Consider the following 17,590-nt stretch of genomic DNA (forward strand, 5'->3'; position numbering starts at 1 on the left):
TTCTTTTCAATTCATGATCCAATCATCTTTCATTTTTTGTGTTTGGATGCTTCATCTGTTCAGACTCTTTAATTTACACCAGTCCTTGTGGCTTCTTTTTAAATAAAATTTTTATTTTAGAATGGTTTTAGATTTGCAAAAACAATTGTGAACATAGCATATAGAGTTCTCATATACTGCACCATATTTTTTCTATTATAGACATCTATATTTGTGTGGTACATTTGTTACAGCTGGTGAACCAATATTGATACATTTATTAATTAAATCCATGTTTATTCATATTCCCATAGACTGTTTTTTAATCTAAGATCCTCTTTGATGCTCCTTAATCACACCCAGAATAAATTTATTTCCATTTTCTTGGGCTTGTGTTGGCTGTGAAATTTCACAGGCTTTTCTTTTCTTGATGACCTTCATAATTTTTAGGATCACTGGCCAGATAGTTTATAGTATTTATGTTGAGTGGAATTTGCCCGATATTTTTTCTCATAATTGTACTATGATTATCAGTGTTTGGAAGAGAACTGCAAAAATAAAGTGTTATTTTCATCATACCATAATTCTTGGGTTTTGTATTGGTTTGCTATGGCTTCCTTAACAGAATATCTCAGACTGGGTAGTTTAAAGAGGGAAATTTATTTTTCTTACAGTTTTGGAGGCTAGTCTAAGATCAAGGTGTCAGCAGATAGTTTGGAGATGGTTGTCTTTGCCTTTTGCCTTCATATAATCTTTCCTCTGTGTCTTTATTCCGGTATCTCCTCTGTGTTGAGATTTCTTCCTAGAAGGTCTCTGGTCAGATTGGATTAGGGCCCACCCTAACAGCATCAATTTAACTTAAATCACTTTTTTTCAGGGACTTCATTTATTTAAACCGGTTTTAGGTTCCTAGAGAATGGATGGTGTAGAGATTTCCCATATATGCTCAACCACCATGGATGTATAGCCTTTTTCATTATCAACATCTCTCACTCAGGTCAGTTCAGTTCAGTCGCTCAGTCGTGTCAGACACTTTGCAACCCCACGAACAGCAGCACGCCAGGCCTCCCTGTCCATCACCAACTCCCAGAGTCCACCAAAACCCACGTCCATTGAGTTGGTGATGCCATCCAACTATCTCATCCTCTGTCGTCCCCTTCTCCTCCTGCCCCCAATCCTTCCCAGAATCAGGGTTTTTTTCAAATGAGTCAGCTCTTCGCATCAGGTGGCTAAAGTATTGGAGCTTCAGCTTCAACATCAGTCCTTCCAATGAACACCCAGGACTGATCTCCTTTAGGATGCACTGGTTGGATCTCCTTGCAGTCCAAGGGACTCTCAAGAATCTTCTCCAACACCACAGTTCAAAACCATCAATTCTTCGGTACTCAGCTTTCTTTATAGTCCAACTCTCACATCCATACAGATGGTACATTTGTTACATCTGATGAACTTGTATTGGCATATTAGGATCACCCAAAGCGCAAATTTTACATTATAGTTCATGCTTGATGATCTAACTCTAAAGTTTATATAGAGAGGTGGAAGGCCCAGAATAGCCATCACAGAAATGAAAGTACAGAATGGAGTTGGAGGGCTGAAATTAGCCAACTTTTGAAATTTACTATAAAGCTCCTGTAATCAAGATACAATAATATATGATATATATTTAGAGAATTAAATACATTGTTGCTTTTATTCCTTTGAATAACCTGTCCAATTATGAATAAGAAAATCAACTGTTTTATTTTACCCTCACTTATTCATTCTTTGATGCTTTTCTATACTTCATGTAGATTAGAGTCTGAGCTATTTCCCTCTCTCCAAAGATTGTCTTTTAACATATTTTGCAAGGCATCCTTATTAGCAGCAAACTCCTTCAATTTGGAAGTTTCTGTTGATATATCCTGGAGCTCAGAGATTCTTTCCTCAGCTGTGTCTAGTCTACTAATAAGCCCATCAAAGTATTTCTTCCAAATTCCTCACTGCTGTAATGGTGTCTTTGAGCTTTACCATTTCCTTTTATTTCTTTAGAATTTCCCTCTCTCTGGGTTACATCGCTCATATGTTCTTGCATGCAATCTACTTTACCTATTAGAGCCCTTAGCATGTTCATCACAGTTTTTAAAATTCTGGTCTGATAATTCCAATATCTCTGTTGTATCTGACTCTGGTACTGATGCTTGGTTTGTGTCTTCAAATTGTACTTTTAGCCTTTTATTGTGCTTTGTAACTTCATCTTTATAGTCAGACATGATCTATGGGTAAAATGAACTGCTGGAAACACAGCTTTAATAATGTGGTGTTGAGGTTAGGGGCAATGGGACACAGTCTATGATTTGGTTTCAGTCTTTTAATACACCTATGCCTCTGGATGGTAAATTTAATGTGTTCTTAGTTTCTCCTTTAGTTAAAATGGGATGGCTAGAATTGAGTATTTCCCTTCTCCTAAGTAGAAAGCTAGGGCTTCCCAGGTGGTTCAGTGGTAAAGAATCTGCCTGCCAATGCAGGAGATTCAGGGGACACAGATTCAAACCCTGAGTGGGGCATGGCAACTCGCTCCAGTATTCCTGCCTGGAAAATCCCATGGATGGAGGAGCCTGGCCGGCGATAATCTACAGGGTCACAAAGAGTTGGACAGGAGTGAGCTACTGAGCACACACGCAAGTAAAAGGCTACAGCTGACTGGAGTTTGGTATTTCCCTTCCCCCGGAGAAGGCAATGGCAACCCACTCCAATACTCTTGCCTGGAAAGTCCCACCAACGGAGGAGCCTGGTGGGCTGCAGTCCATGGGGTCGCGAAGAGTCGGACACGACTGAGCGACTTCCCTTTCACTTTTCACTTTCATGCATTGGAGAAGGAAATGGCAACCCACTCCAGTGTTCTTGCCTGGAGAATCCCAGGGACGGGGCAGCCTGGTGGGCTGCCGTCTATGGGGTCGCAAAGAGTCGGACACGACTGAAGTGACGCAGCAGCAGCAGCAGCAGCAGCAGCAGCAGCAGCAGCAGCAGCAGCAGCAGCAGCAGCAGCAGCAGCAGCAGCAGCAGCAGCAGCAGCAGCTCATTTAGGAACTCTCCCAGAAGTTTGGATTCACCTTAATTAGTTTCTCCTGAAGGCATTCTTGTTAAGAACAGAGTGCTCTGGTCTATTTCAAGGCTGTTACATTTCCCCTCCCACTACGAGATGCATTAGGGGATTTTTCTCTGATTTCACTCAAGGACCTGTTTGAGCTCCGGGGAGGCAACTCTCTGGAAATTGTGGGGATCCTCAAATGACTGACTCCCTCTGGACTATTTTAACTCTCTCGTTGACACTTAGCGTCCAGCAGTTCGCCAACTAAGTTTCGGGTTTTCCTCCGCGGATTGGCTTCTGCGGCAGTTTCGACTCGTGGTTATCTGCTCCGGTAAGCTATAACTCCTTGTTTTCTCCTTTCTTATTTTGGGGCAACGGTTTGTCCTGAATTCTCCTCTCTTTTACCAGCTAAGAAAAGTTGTTCAGCTTTTTACTTGTTAGGATGGAATGGAGACTTCCAAGGCTTCTTACTTGTGGACCTGGAAACGTTAACTTTTAGGAACTTTCTCATGAGCGTATTTTCATATGCTAACAGGCAGATTAGAAAGCGTCATGGTTCATAGGTCTACCCAGCCCAATTGGCACACATGTAGCCCAGCCTGAGCCTCCCTCTCAACTTCGACAGTGAATGGCAACTCTCTCAATTTTTTTTTTTTTCCCTCATGTCTCTTCTATGCTTATAACCTGAGATCAAGTGACCTTACCTGAAGACATGGTGATCTTTCCCTCTATTTATAGAAGTAGACGTAAAAAAATTAAAAAAAAAAAAAAAGAAAGGAAAAGAAAACTTTGTGGTGTATATCCAAAGGCTTTGTACTTATTGCTATTTTTAAAATATTTGTTTATTTGGCTCTTCTGGGTCTTAGTTGTGGCTTGAAAACTCTCAGTTTTGGCGTGTGAGATCTAGTTCCCTGACCAGGGTTTGAACCTGGCTCCCGTACATTGAGAGTGCAGAGTCTTTACCACCAAATCACTGGGGAAGTCCCAGACCAGAGGCTTTGTACTTTACATACTCAAAAAAACCATTTGGGGGGTTTGTCATTTATTTTAATATTCCTAAATAAAGAGACTGGCTAGTGAAGAAAAGACATTCTTTTAAAATTTTAGTTGTGTTAGGCCTTTGAATGATCAGGGATTTTGTGAGAGATTTGAGCTGTCCGAAATGGACTGAAGAGGTATTGCATGCCTCTTTCTGTGGGGGTATTCAAGCAGATATTTGACATACAGCTGATGCAGGTATTGTAGAAGTAACTGGAACAACAGATGAGAATTAGTGTTTGTGTTCTAAGGTCTTTTCCTGCTTTATGTGGTAAATTTATACATTAAAAAAAAATAGTAATAGTCATGAATTTCACTTGAGTCTCCCTTCATAGTCACCAAATCTTGAGTGAGTGAGTGAGTGAAGTCGCTCAGTCCTTTTTGAGTCTGTGACCCCATGGACTGTAGCTCACCTGGCTCCTCTGTCCATGGGATTTGCCAGGCAAGAATATGGAGTGGGTTGCCATTTCCTTCTCCAAATCTTATTGTGACCCAAGTAACTAATTATTTGGTCAGGCAAAATACTGCCACTAACTGACCAATATTATCAAATAAACCAAATGCTTGAGGTCAGATACTACAAATTCATTTTGAGTATTTTAACTCATTTATATGCAAATATGATTTCTTACTTTAAATTTGTAGGATTCTTTGTTGGTAATAGTTAGGGAAGCTGTGGAGTATAGCTGTGGAACATTGCTGGAAATGTTCAGGCACCTAACTTACTATAGAAGAGAGCAGAATTGAAAGATGAAGGAAAGGGCAAGCTGACTCATAAAGGCTTGAATTTGATTTGTGAGGGTGGAATGAAATATTATTGTGGAGTATGGGACATAACAGTGGTACAAATAGGAACAATATGTAGAAGATTTGTGACTGATGTGAGGTAATAGATAATTTTTATGATATAAAATTGATGTAAAAGGGGTCAGCTATAAGAAAGCATTGAAGCTCCGAAGTATCAGAATTGGAAAGAACTTCAAGGAGGCAGAGAAGGGCTTTGAAAAGAAATCGCTTTGAACTCTGTGCACTCTGCAAAATGATGCAATTCAATTCCAAATTCTCTGGCATTTATGCATGTGATTTTAGGGGCAGCCAGTAAAGGGCATCAATATTAATGTAAAATTGTATTTTAAAAAAAACACTCAAGAAACTTTCATTAGACTAAACAAAACATTCTTTTTTTGTGTATGAAATAAAGCACTTTAAAAGGCATCGTATTAGCTTTAATGAAATCAAAATTAGTGGCTATTCAGTACTAGTTGGTTCGTTATGTATGCCACTATCTTCTTCTGTCGGGTCATTTTTATTTTGTTTTGTTTGAAATGAGGTTTATAAAATATAGTGATGCTTTTTAAGTCTCTTCCACTTGTTCATGATTGGACCATGCATTTGTAAATAAATGTGAAACTTCTTACGTATCACTAGTTCTTTGGAAATAAAAAATATATTACTAATCCTAGTGGTTTCCAAGAACATGATTAAGTTGACTGTCTGTTGATACCACAAACTTTACTAATTCAATACATTCAATGGTTAAAAAAATAAACTTGACTTTCTTTCATGAAAAGTGGATTAGTAGCTCCAGGATATCTTGACATTTATTTTTAAAGTACAAAATAACATTTTGGCTAGAAGAATATTCAGTGTTCTCTTTTTTCCCTATTTTAGTCTATAGTAAACAGAAAATCATATGAAAACAGGTGTAGTCGTTAATGTGAGCTAGCAATCATACAGTTCAACTAATTACCAATATCAATACTTTTCACATGATTGCATAGAGCTGTTGTAATCTTCATACAGGACAGAAAGATTTTTAGAGTAGATATGGGTTAATGGTCTCATGCTATCTATATAAATGAATAATTCTATTTTGGCTAGACCTATGATGCAGTATTAAAATTTGCAAAGGCTGAATTTGGGTTGTTAGCAACATAATTGGGCTTTGAGATAATAAAAATTGGATATGGACCAAACCTGGATCCTGAGCAGGATTTCAGAAATAGCAAAAGTTTTTCAAAGTGTAGGATTGTAAAGATATTCCTTTAAAGTGAATGTTTTCTAGTCAAATTTAATTCTAGTCAAATTTAGAATTAAATTTTTAAAAATTTAAAAACTAAATTTAAATAACTTAAAATTGAAGTACAGAAACGTACTTCAATTAAAAAGTACCTAGTAATTGTGTTATTTCAAGTGCAGTACTTTAAAGAAAGTTTTCAGTTAATAAACATTACAATAGGCACTTGGTTTATTTCAAGTAAAATCAGTTGTAAAAACAAATTGGAATTTTGCTTGGTTGTTTTCAAGATCAGTTCTTTAGAAATATGCATCATAAAATTTTACATTTTATGCCATGAGGTTAAGAGCAAATTAATAGAAAGTATGTAAAATACAATTGGTGATTCCTTCTTTACTACATTGTGGGTGTTTTAGATTTCTTTTACTTTATATTTGAAATGGGAAACTGAAGTGATTTTCCTTCTTAACATGCCAGTCACTTGTTACCATAACTAATTTTAAGTTCATGAAAATATATAAATATAATTTTTAGCTTAAATAGTTTTTCCAGGACAATGTAAGCAAGGAAAATTACTTAAAATACCAGGTTTTTTTGTTTCTTTGGAAGCAGTCCTAAAACTATGCAAGTTAAAACTAAATTTTTAATAAACCTATGTATATTATCAAAGATGGAAGAATTATATAAGATACCATGTTTATGCATAAATGTTATAATATGAGAACAGGAGGTGTGTGTATAAAAGAATTCATTAGAACATATCATGGAACATACTGTGTGCCTCAGCATTATATGTATATGAGTTAGGTGTTTAATTTGAAAATTCTAGTTGAGAGATTAAAAGTAGAACCTCTAAGTATAATGAGTTTCAATAATGCACTTAAACAGTCTACTAAAATATTACTTCAATTGTAAGTGATGTAAAAATATCGAGATTGTTTCCATACTAGGCCTTCGGAATTTGGGATGTATTTTGTAGTGATCATGCATTTCAGTTTAATTATTAAAGTACAGTTGACTTACAATATTACAGTAGTTTCAGATGTACAACATAGTGATTCAGATTTTTTAATAGATTGTCCACCATTTAAAGTTATTATAAAATAGTGGCTCTATTGCCTGTGCTGTGCAATATCCTTATATATTTTTTATCTTATACATAAGTTTTTACCTCTTAATCCCCTATCTCAATATTGGCCCTCCCCCTCCATACCTCTCCCCACGGTTAACCACTAATTTACTATATCTGAGTCTGTCTGTGATACTCATTGTTTTGTATGTTTTAGATTCTACATATGAGTGAAAATATACAATATTTGTCTTTCTATGACTTTTTTCACCACAAATTGCTATGTCAACAATGCATATTTTAAGTATTCAGCAGGCACGTGTGGCTAGTGGCTTTTCTTGGCAAACATAGTTCTGTACAAAGAAGAGTGTTTCTCAGTGTTAATGGTTGAAGTGGGAGGAAGAGACGTTTTCCCTCTGGGTAAATATTTAACCATCCTGCTTACACTCAGTTGGAAACAGAAACTTGAATTTATAATAAACAAAACTTATGTAAATATATAATCTAGCCCTAAATGTCCATTTACAAAATTACTTTAAATTGTTATTTAAGGGTATTCAACTTGAAACTATGCTGACTAAAATAATGCACTTAATATATGTTGATGTCTGACTTATTTCAGTGACATGCATGAGAAAAACAATGGAATATTGAACTAAAGATAGAATTTTATGCCAGAAATTTCATCGCTTTAAGCTCTAAACAGGAATATTTTGCATCAAAGATTAATTTATATGTTACCAACTATCTATGTAGGAGGAATAAACTACAAAAAATACCAGCCAACAGAAACCTTTACGTGGTGGTAAAGTTATTCTGTAGAAAGAGCTCATACAAGTAAGTTACAAAGAAATAAATTCTGACATTACCTTTCCCACTTGCTGAATGGCTTGGAAGATGTTATATAATCTCTCTGAACCTTGAGTTTTCTCTTCTCAGAAATGATTATACCTTCCTTTCAGAGCTATGCCAATTAAATATAATCAAAGACACCATTTGAATTTCCATGAAAAGTATTTGCTGATCACATATCACGTTTACATGTCAAACAATAGATTTTAATACATACTAGTGTTGCTCTTTTCTGAAAATACCTCACACTGATTTGATTAAACAGCGTTATTTGCTTCTAGCAAATTCAGATCTGTTGCTCAGTCATGCCCAACTCTTTGCAACCCCATGGTCTGCAGCATGCAAAGCCTCCCTGTCCATCATCAACTCCCAGAGTTCACTCAAACTCATGTCCATTGAGTTGGTGATGCCATCCAACCATCTTATTGTCTGTTGTCCCCTTCTCCTCCTGTAATCTTTCTCAGCATCAGGGTCTTTTCAAATGAGTCAGTTCTTCACATCAGGTGGCCAAAGTATTGGAGTTTCACCTTCAAAAACAGCCCTTCCAATGAACACTCAGCACTGATCTCTTTTAGAATGCACTGGTTGTATCTCCTTGCAGTTCAAGGGACTCTCAAGAGTCTTCTCCAATGCCATAGTTCAAAAGCATCAATTCTGAACTCAGCTTTCTTTATAGTCCAACTCTCACATCCATACATGACTACTGGAAAAACCTTAGCTTTGACTTGGACAAACCTTTGTTGTCAAAGTAATGTCTCTACTTTTTAATATACTGTCTAGGTTGTCATAACTTTTCTTCCAAGGAGAAAACCTCTTTTAATTTCATGGCTGCAGTCAGCATCTGCAGAGCCCCCCAAAATAAACTCTGTCACTGTTTCCACAGTTTCCCCATCTATTTGCCATGAAGTGATGGGACCAGATGTCATGATCTTCGTTTTCTGAATGTTGAGCTTTAAGCCAACATTTTCACTCTCCACTTTCACATTCAAGAGGCTCTTTAGTTCTTCACTTTCTGTCATAAAGGTGGTGTCTTCTGCATATCCAAGGTTATTGATATTTCCCCAGCAATCTTGATTCCAGCTTGAGCTTCATCCAGCCCAGCGTTTCTCATGATGTACTCTATAAGCAGGGTGACAGTATACAGACTTGATGTACTCCTTTTCTGTTTGGAACCAATCTGTTGTTCCATATCCAGTTCTAACTGTAGCTTCCTGACCTGCATACAGGTTTCTCAAGAGGCAGGTCAGGTGGTCTGGTATTCCCTTCTCTTTCAGAATTTTCCACGGCTTATTGTGATCCACACAGTCAAAGGCTCTTGCATAGTCAATAAAGCAGAAGTAGATGTTTTTCTGGAACTCTCTTGCTTTTTTGATGATCCAGCGGATGTTGGCAATTTGATCTCTGGTTCCTCTACCTTTTCTAAAACCAGCTTGAACATCTGGAAGTTCATGGTTCACATACTGTTGAAGCCTGGCTTGGAGAATTTTGAGCATTACTTTACTATCGTGAGTGCAATTGTGCGGTAGTTTGAGCGTTCTTTGGCATTGCCTTTCTTTGGGATTGGAGAGAAAACTGACCTTTTCCAGACCTGTGGCTACTGCTGGGTGTTGCGAATTTGCTGGCATTTTGAATGCAGTACTTTCACAGCATCATCTTTTAGAATTTGAAATAGCTCAACTGGAATTCCATCACCTCTACCAGCTTTGTTTGTAGTGATGCTTAGTTTACTTTTCTTTAATTTCATAAAGTACAAGCTTGGATTATTAGCATTCCATCTTTTCTAATTTAGGTGTTTAATGCTATGAATTTTGTTCTGTTCACTGCTTTCACTGCATCCCGTAAATTTTAAGTTGTATTTTAATTTAGTCCAAATATTTATTAATGTTAACATGGCATATCATTCTCCATCACAGTACTTTTCGCCTATCTGTATCTACATTTAAAGTGGGTTTCTTATAGTTAACATATGGTTAGATATTGAGTTTCATTCACTCTGAAAACTTCTTTTTAATTGCTATATCTAGATCAGTAATATTTAATATGGATATTGACATAGAATAGTTACATGTTGACAATGGTTTCCTATTCATTGTACTTGTTCTGTGTTTTGTTTTTTTTTTTTTCTTTCTCAGGTTAATTGAACATTTTATGTGATTCCATTTTCTCTCTTCTCTTAGTTTATTAATTACACTTTTTTTAAAAAACCTTTAATTTTTAGAGTAGTTTTTGGTTGAAAATAAAATCGAAAGGCAGATACAGAGGCTTCCCATATGCCTCTTTTTCCCACATATGCACAACCTCTCCCGTATCCACATCACTCATTAGAATGGTTCATGCTTTACCAAGGATGAACCTAGACTCACACATCAACACTCAAGGTCTGTAGTTCACAGTATGGTTCCTCTTAGTGTTGTACATTCTATGGCTTTGGACAAATATCTAGTGAGATATATATATATATCTCACTATATATATATATATATCTCACTATATACATTGTGTATAGTACCATAAAGAATATTTTCTCGGTCCTGAATATCCTCTGTGCTTCACTGATTCATACCTGTCCCCACAGCCGCTGGCAACCACTGATCTTTTCATTGTCTGTACAGTTTTACTTTTACCAGAGTGTCTTGTCTTATATTTGGAATCATACAGAATGTAGCCTTTTCAGATTGCCTTTTTTTTTTTAGTTAGTAATAATGCATTTAAGTTTTCTATATATCATTTTCATGGCTTAATAGATATATTTCTTTTTAATACTAAGTAATATTCTATTGCCTGGATGTACCATGATTTATTTATTCCTATTCCTTCTCCTACCAAAGGACATCTTGGTTGCTTCAAAGTTTGGTAGTTGTGAATAAAGCTGCAATAAATATCCACATACAGGTTCTTGTGTTGACATATTTTCAACTATTTTAGGTAAGTACCAATGAGTGTGATTGCTGGGTCTTACAATAAGTGTATGTTTGTTTTTGTAAGAAACTTGCGGGCCATCTTTCAAAGAGACTGTACCATTTTTTAATTCCTTCCAGCAATGAATGAATGAATGAATGAATGAATACCATGCTCATATCAGTATTGGTGTTGTTAATGTTCTGGATTTTGGCTATTATTGTAGGTGTGTAGTGGTATCTTATTAGTGCTTTAATTTGCATTTCTCTGATGGCATGGTGTGGAACATCTTTTCGTATGCCTGTTTTCCATCTGTATATTTTCTCTGGGGTGTTGATCTTCACTTTTAAAATCAGGTTTGGTTTCTAATGGCTGAGATTTTTATTGAAGTATAGTTGATGTACAGTATAAGTTACAGGTGTACAGCATAGTACTTCACAACTTTTAAAGGTTACACTCCATTTATAGTTATTGGAAAATATTAGCTATACTCCCTGTGCTGTGCAGTATCTCCTTGTAGCTAATTTTGTACATAATAATTTGTACCTCTTAATCCTCTGCTCCTTCCATGTCCCTCCTCTTCCCTCACCCCACTGGTAACCACTAGTTTGTTTTCTATATGTGAGTCTGTTTCTTTTTTTGTTATATTCATTAGGTTGTTGTACTTTTTAGACTCAAAATGTAAGTGAAATCATACAGTAGTTTTGTCCTACTTGTTTTATTTAGCATAATACCCTCCAAATCCATCCATGTTACTGCAAATGGCAAAATTTTGTTCTTTACAATGGCTGACTAGTAATCCTGTGTGTCTGTGTCTGTCTGTTTTTATTTCAAAGTTGATATATTAATAAGTATGTTTCTTATTTGAACTTAAAGAACAGAATAATATTTGAATTCAGTATGAAAAAATATGCCTTGAGAAGTCATCTTTAAATAGTGAAGGAGAAATAAGACTTCCTCAGACAAACAACATTTTTTTATTTTTTTGCTGGAGCACTTGCCTTGGAAAAAGCCCAAATGAAAATCTTTAGAGAGGAAGTAAGTAATGTAGAATATATACATGAGACTCTCAGGTCTATGTAGAGGAAAGAGCATAGGATGTGGAATGAATGAAGAGTTTTAGATCCAGCTGAGGAAAGACACCCAGCAGAGAACACTTGTCCATGATGACCAGGAACTGACAAGGGTGATAGCCTCCCCCCTGCACCAGGATGAATTTCAGTTTCCTATCTTACTGTCATCTAGATCAGGGTTCCCATAAGACCAACCTCCATGATCTTACGCCTGATGATCTTAGGTGGAATTGATGTAATAATAGAAATAAAGTGCATGTTACATATGATGCATTTGAATTATCCTGAAACCATCCTCATCCTCTCCCCAGGCCCATAGAAAAATTGTCTTCCACGAAACTAGTCCCTAGCGCCAAAAGTGTTGGGGACCACTGTCTGTCTAATATCAGTACACATTTCAGCATGCTTTCCTGACCTTTGTTCATCCTCTTATGGAGAATAATTTAGGTTTGTTTTTGGACAAGCCTTACCTGATATAGGGTCCAAGTGCATGTGATGTATTGAGGTGAGGTTTTGAGGGGAAAAAAAAAAAGAGCAAGGGAATCAGGATGGATCAGGGAAAGACACTAAGTAAGGATGTGGTCTTACCTGGAATCTAACTCAGCCTGAACCCCTGGGACTCCCTGGAGCATAAATGGTTCCACGTATCTGTCTTGCCCTGTGACAGATGGGTAGGTCTTTTGTAACCCCAAGTCAGGGAGTCATTACATACAGGATAGCCTCAGACGATGCATAACCTACCATGCAGCATGTCTACTAACCTCAGCAAGTTCCAAAAATTTTAGGAGCACGTATTTTAAAACAGGACTGTGATCAATCTGAAGGTGTATTTTTTTCAGCTAACATAAGTTGTGCTCATGTCTTTAAGATGAAATATTTCACTGTATATAAACTCCACCCTATTCTCAAATGTATTCAGTAGCACCTTCATGCTATGATATATTCTGATTGTATTAGAATGATCTCTAATTATGGATGTAATAGTCATTTTTCTGTATCACCTCAGTAGCTTGTAGAGCTTGTAGCAGTATATGGAGTACCATTTCACTCTCTTCTTACTATCTTTAGGCCAAATGTTACCTGGCAGCTGCTCACTGAATCAATTATGAGCTTACTGAGATGGAGGGCAAAGACAGTCATCACTGGAGAGTTCAATCATGTTTTCTGTTCACTGTGCCAATCATTTCCTTTCTTTTCATCAATTTCCTTTAGCGGGAAATACTCCATATCAACTGTTCTTGTATGTTACTTCTGCTTTACCTTATAACACACAGGCTTCTAAGATAAAACATTTCCAAGATTTATTAAAAGCAAATCTCCAAGTGATGTGGGACCCACTAGTTAAATATAAACTAAATAGTCACTTTAAAAAGAAAAACCCCTTGTTGCTGAAGATCTTTAAATGATCCTATTTTAACTTTTGGTATTTTCTACCATTATCACAAATTCTCCAGTGTTGGGAGAAGACTCTTGAGAGTCCCTTGGATTGCAAGGAGATCAAACCAGTCAATCCTTAAAGGACGTCAGTCCTGAATATTCACTGGAAGGACTGATGCTGAAGCTGAAACTCCAATACTTTGGCCTCCTGATGTGAAGAACTGACTCATTTGAAAAGACCCTGATGCTGGGAAAGATTGAAGGCAGGAGGAGAAGGAGATGACAGAGGATGAGATGGTTGGATGGCATCACCTACTCGATGGACATGAGTTTGAGCAGGGAGTTGGTGATGGACAGGGCAGCCTGGCGTGCTGTGATTCATGGGGTTGACTGAGTGATTGAACTGAACTCCACTATAAACATGTACATATGTTGAGTTAGTGCAGATCCCTTCATTCCATCTAAAGGTGACTTATGCCCATTCTTTTCAGTTTAACCCAAATTGAAATCACATTTCAGCAAACTTATATGTCAATAAAAGAGCATAACTTTGAGCTGACTCTGAAATCTCTTAATCCTTTATGTGGGCTGATAGAAAATAATCTGTTTACTTAGAGTTGAAGACCATCCCATAATTGCTCAACTATGTTTCTGTAGAAAGTAAATGAGAAATAATTTGTAAATTGGGAGTGAACAGTTCAATAATGTAAGATGGACTTCTGAAATATAGAATAGGAATCACATTTTTGCTTCACAGTTTGATTTTTTTTTTTTTTAATTTACTGACTTGTTAAGTTGAAATTTGTTTTCTTTACTGAATAGACAAATCTGAGTTTTAAAATTTGTTACCCAGTTAAGAAAATTCTCTATTTAGGGTAGTAAAGATTTTACTTATTTTTGGAGTTGGGAAGCTTTGTTTTCCCTTATCATGTGTTACAGAAATAGTATGTGAAAGACTATATTGGAGTTGTTCACAGGAGTTTTAGAAGTCAATATCTCCTCCAAAGCAGCATATAACAGTTATAGGTAATCTGTTCTGCCACTTCTGAATTGCTATTTAAGTGAATGTGTAAATAAGCTGACTTTTTCCCATGATGGACCAGTATATTTTAACGCTAGGAGAAAGTGCTGAGCAAATTAAGAGATGTTATAGTATTCCGTATTCTCAAATGAGTTTGTCAAGAGAGAATATGGATTCAGAAGTTCATGGTAACATGGCTTTTATTATTTTGGAGTGCACTGGTAGCTTTGGCCACAGAACATCATGCATCTACCTCTACTCTAAATTTTGTAGTTCACTTTTTCATAACAATTGTGACAAATTGTGTGATGGTTAGATTGATATTTAGTATTTATTGAGTTAATATTAATATTTAACAATATATCAATTAACATTATATAATCTTAATATTAGTAATCAACACTATATTATATAATATTATATCTAAGTTAATATTATATTAACTATATAATATTAATATATTGATAAAATATGAATATTAATAATAATGAAGTGTGTAGACTTTCCCTTCTCCAGGGGATCCTCCCAACCCAGAAATTGATCCCAGGTCTCCCACATTGCAGGTGGATTCTTTACCAGCTAAGTCACAAGGGAAGCCCAAGAATACTGGATTGGGTAGCCTATCCCTTCTCCAGAGGATCTTCCTGACCCATGATTTGAACTGGGGTCTCCTGCATTGCAGGTGGATTCCTTACCAACTGAGCTATCAGGAAACCCCAATTTAATATTAAATATTTTTAGTAAGTATTGCAATTTTCAGTGTTAGTTACTACAGTGATATAATTATTTTATCTAAATGATATGGAATCCAATTCTATTAACCCACATTCACATTTTACATATAACAAATATATGTAATGTACATACATACATAATTGTGTGTAAATACATAGGTGTTTTATTTCCTTTGAAATCCAGTCACTAAATAGAATGTTCTTGCTTGGTTTGAAATATCAGTTAGGTATATTACGTAAGAAGTCAGAGCTTTAAAAATTGATAGATTCTCAAAACAGATTGAAAGGAAAAAGGTAGAAACCAAACATAAGTCTTTTAATAAAGTGGTAAATAAATTGGAGAAAGAGTAAATATAAATAGATTTTCAATTATAAAATATATAAGCGTATTTAATATATAAATGTATTAAAATCTATACTCAGTTCAGTTGCTCAGTCATGTCTAACTCTGTGACCCTAAGTCTTGCAGCACGCAAGGCTTCCCTGTCTATCACCAACTCCCAGAGCTTGCTCAGACTCATGTCCATCAAGTCGGTGATGCCATCCAACCATCTCATCCTCTGTCATCCCCTTTTCCTCCTGCCTTTAATATATCTCAGCATCAGGGTCTTTTCCAGTGAGTCAGTTTCTTCACATCAGGTGGCCAAAGTATTGGAGCTTCAGCATCAGTCTTTCCTATGAATATCCAGTACTGATCTCCTTTAGGATGGACTGGTTGGATCTCCTTGCAGTCCAAGGGACTCTCAAGAGTCTTCTCCAACACCACAGTTCAGAAGCATCAATTCTTCTGTGCTCAGCCTTCTTTATGGTCCAGCTCTCATATCCATACATGACTACTGGAAAAACCATAGCTTTGACTATACATACCTTTGTTGGTAAATTAATGTCTCTGCTTTTTAATATGCTGTCTAGGTTGGTCTTAGCTTTTCTTCAAAGGAGCAAGTGATTCCATTTCATGGCTGTAGTCACCATCTGCAGTGATTTTGGAGTCCAAGAAAATAAAGTCTGTCACTGTTTCCATTGTTTCCTCATCTGTTTGCCATGAAGTGTTGGGACTAGATGCCATGATCTTGGTTTTTTGAATATTGAGTTTTAAACCAGCTTTTTCACTCTCCTCTTTCACTTTTGTCAAGAGACTCTTTAGTTCCTCTTCACTTTTTGCCATCAGGATGTTGTCAGCTGCTTATTTAGGTTGTTTATTTTCTCCTGGGAATCTTGATTCCAGCTTGTGCTTTGTGCAGTCTGGTATTTTGCATGATGTATTGTGCATATTAAAGTTAAATAAGCAAAGTGACACTGTACAGCCTTGAAGTACTCTTTTCCCAATTTGAAACCATTCGGTTGTTCCATGTCCGGTGCTAACTGTTGCTTCTTCACCTGCATACAGACTACTCAGGAGGCAAGGGGTCTGGTATTCCCATCTCTTTCAGAATTTTCCACAGTTTGTTGTGATCCACACAGTCAAAGGCTTTGGCATAGTCAGTGAAGCAGAAGAAGATGTTTTTCTTGAATTCTCTTGCTTTTTCGATGGTCTAGCGGATGTTGGCAATTTGATCTCTGGTTCCTCTGCCTTCTAAATCCATCTTGAACATCTGGAAATTCTTGGTTAACATTCTGGTGAAGACTAGCTTGGAGAATTTTGAGCATTACTAAGAAACAGGATATTCTAAGTATAAAAGTAGACTTTGCGATAGAAGGATGCCTGAAGACTTTAGGACTTGTAGCAACAAAGATGGTTAAATAACAAGGACTGTGGATTTTATGTTGAAACAGGCATGAAAAGAGATAGTAGTTTTAAACCTTGCATTAATTTTGCTAAATAAGCACATGAAAAAATTGGTTCATTTCACCTCATTATAAAATAAATTACGCTGTTTGTTCATAGTGGTTTCTTTAGTTAGCCTTTTAAATATCTGTAGAATCTATAATGTTCTTTATCTCATTCTTTAGGTTATAATATTGCTATTTCTCATTTTCCATGATTAGTCTATCTAGATGTTTACCAATTAAACTTTTCAGGATATGAAATTATGGCTGTGTTCATTTTCTGCACTTTCATTTCCTAATTAATTTCTGTGCTCATTATTTCGTTTTTCTAAGTGATTTGCTTTTGTTCTTCTTATTTTTAAAATTATCATTATTATTATTTTATTTTTGGCTGTGCCAGGCTTTAGTTGCCACACACAGGATCTTTTTCGCAGCATGAAGAACCTTTCTTTGTGGGGCCCGGCGCCTCACTAGTTGTGGCTTAGGGCCTCCGGAGCCTGTGGACACTGTGGTTAGCAGTGCCCAGGCTCCTAGTTGTGGCTTGCGGGCTTAGTTCCTCCGGGGTACATGGGATTTTAGTTCCCTAACCAGGGATTGATCCCACGTCCCTTGCATTGTAAGGTGAATTCTTAACTACTGGGCCACCAGGGAAGTCTGTGTTTTTTTTTTTTTTTTTCAAGTTGATATTTAGATTA

General features: G+C 36.5%; 1 pseudogene; it reads left to right on the top strand.

Annotated features, from left to right (window-relative positions):
* The window catches only part of LOC104988325, a 174,925-nt pseudogene that overhangs the window by 63,112 nt on the left and 94,223 nt on the right, over positions 1 to 17,590 (top strand).

This window comes from Bison bison, unplaced genomic scaffold (assembly GCF_000754665.1).
Source record: "Bison bison bison isolate TAMUID 2011002044 unplaced genomic scaffold, Bison_UMD1.0 scf7180017864123, whole genome shotgun sequence".
NCBI classification, from domain to species: Eukaryota; Metazoa; Chordata; class Mammalia; order Artiodactyla; family Bovidae; genus Bison; species Bison bison.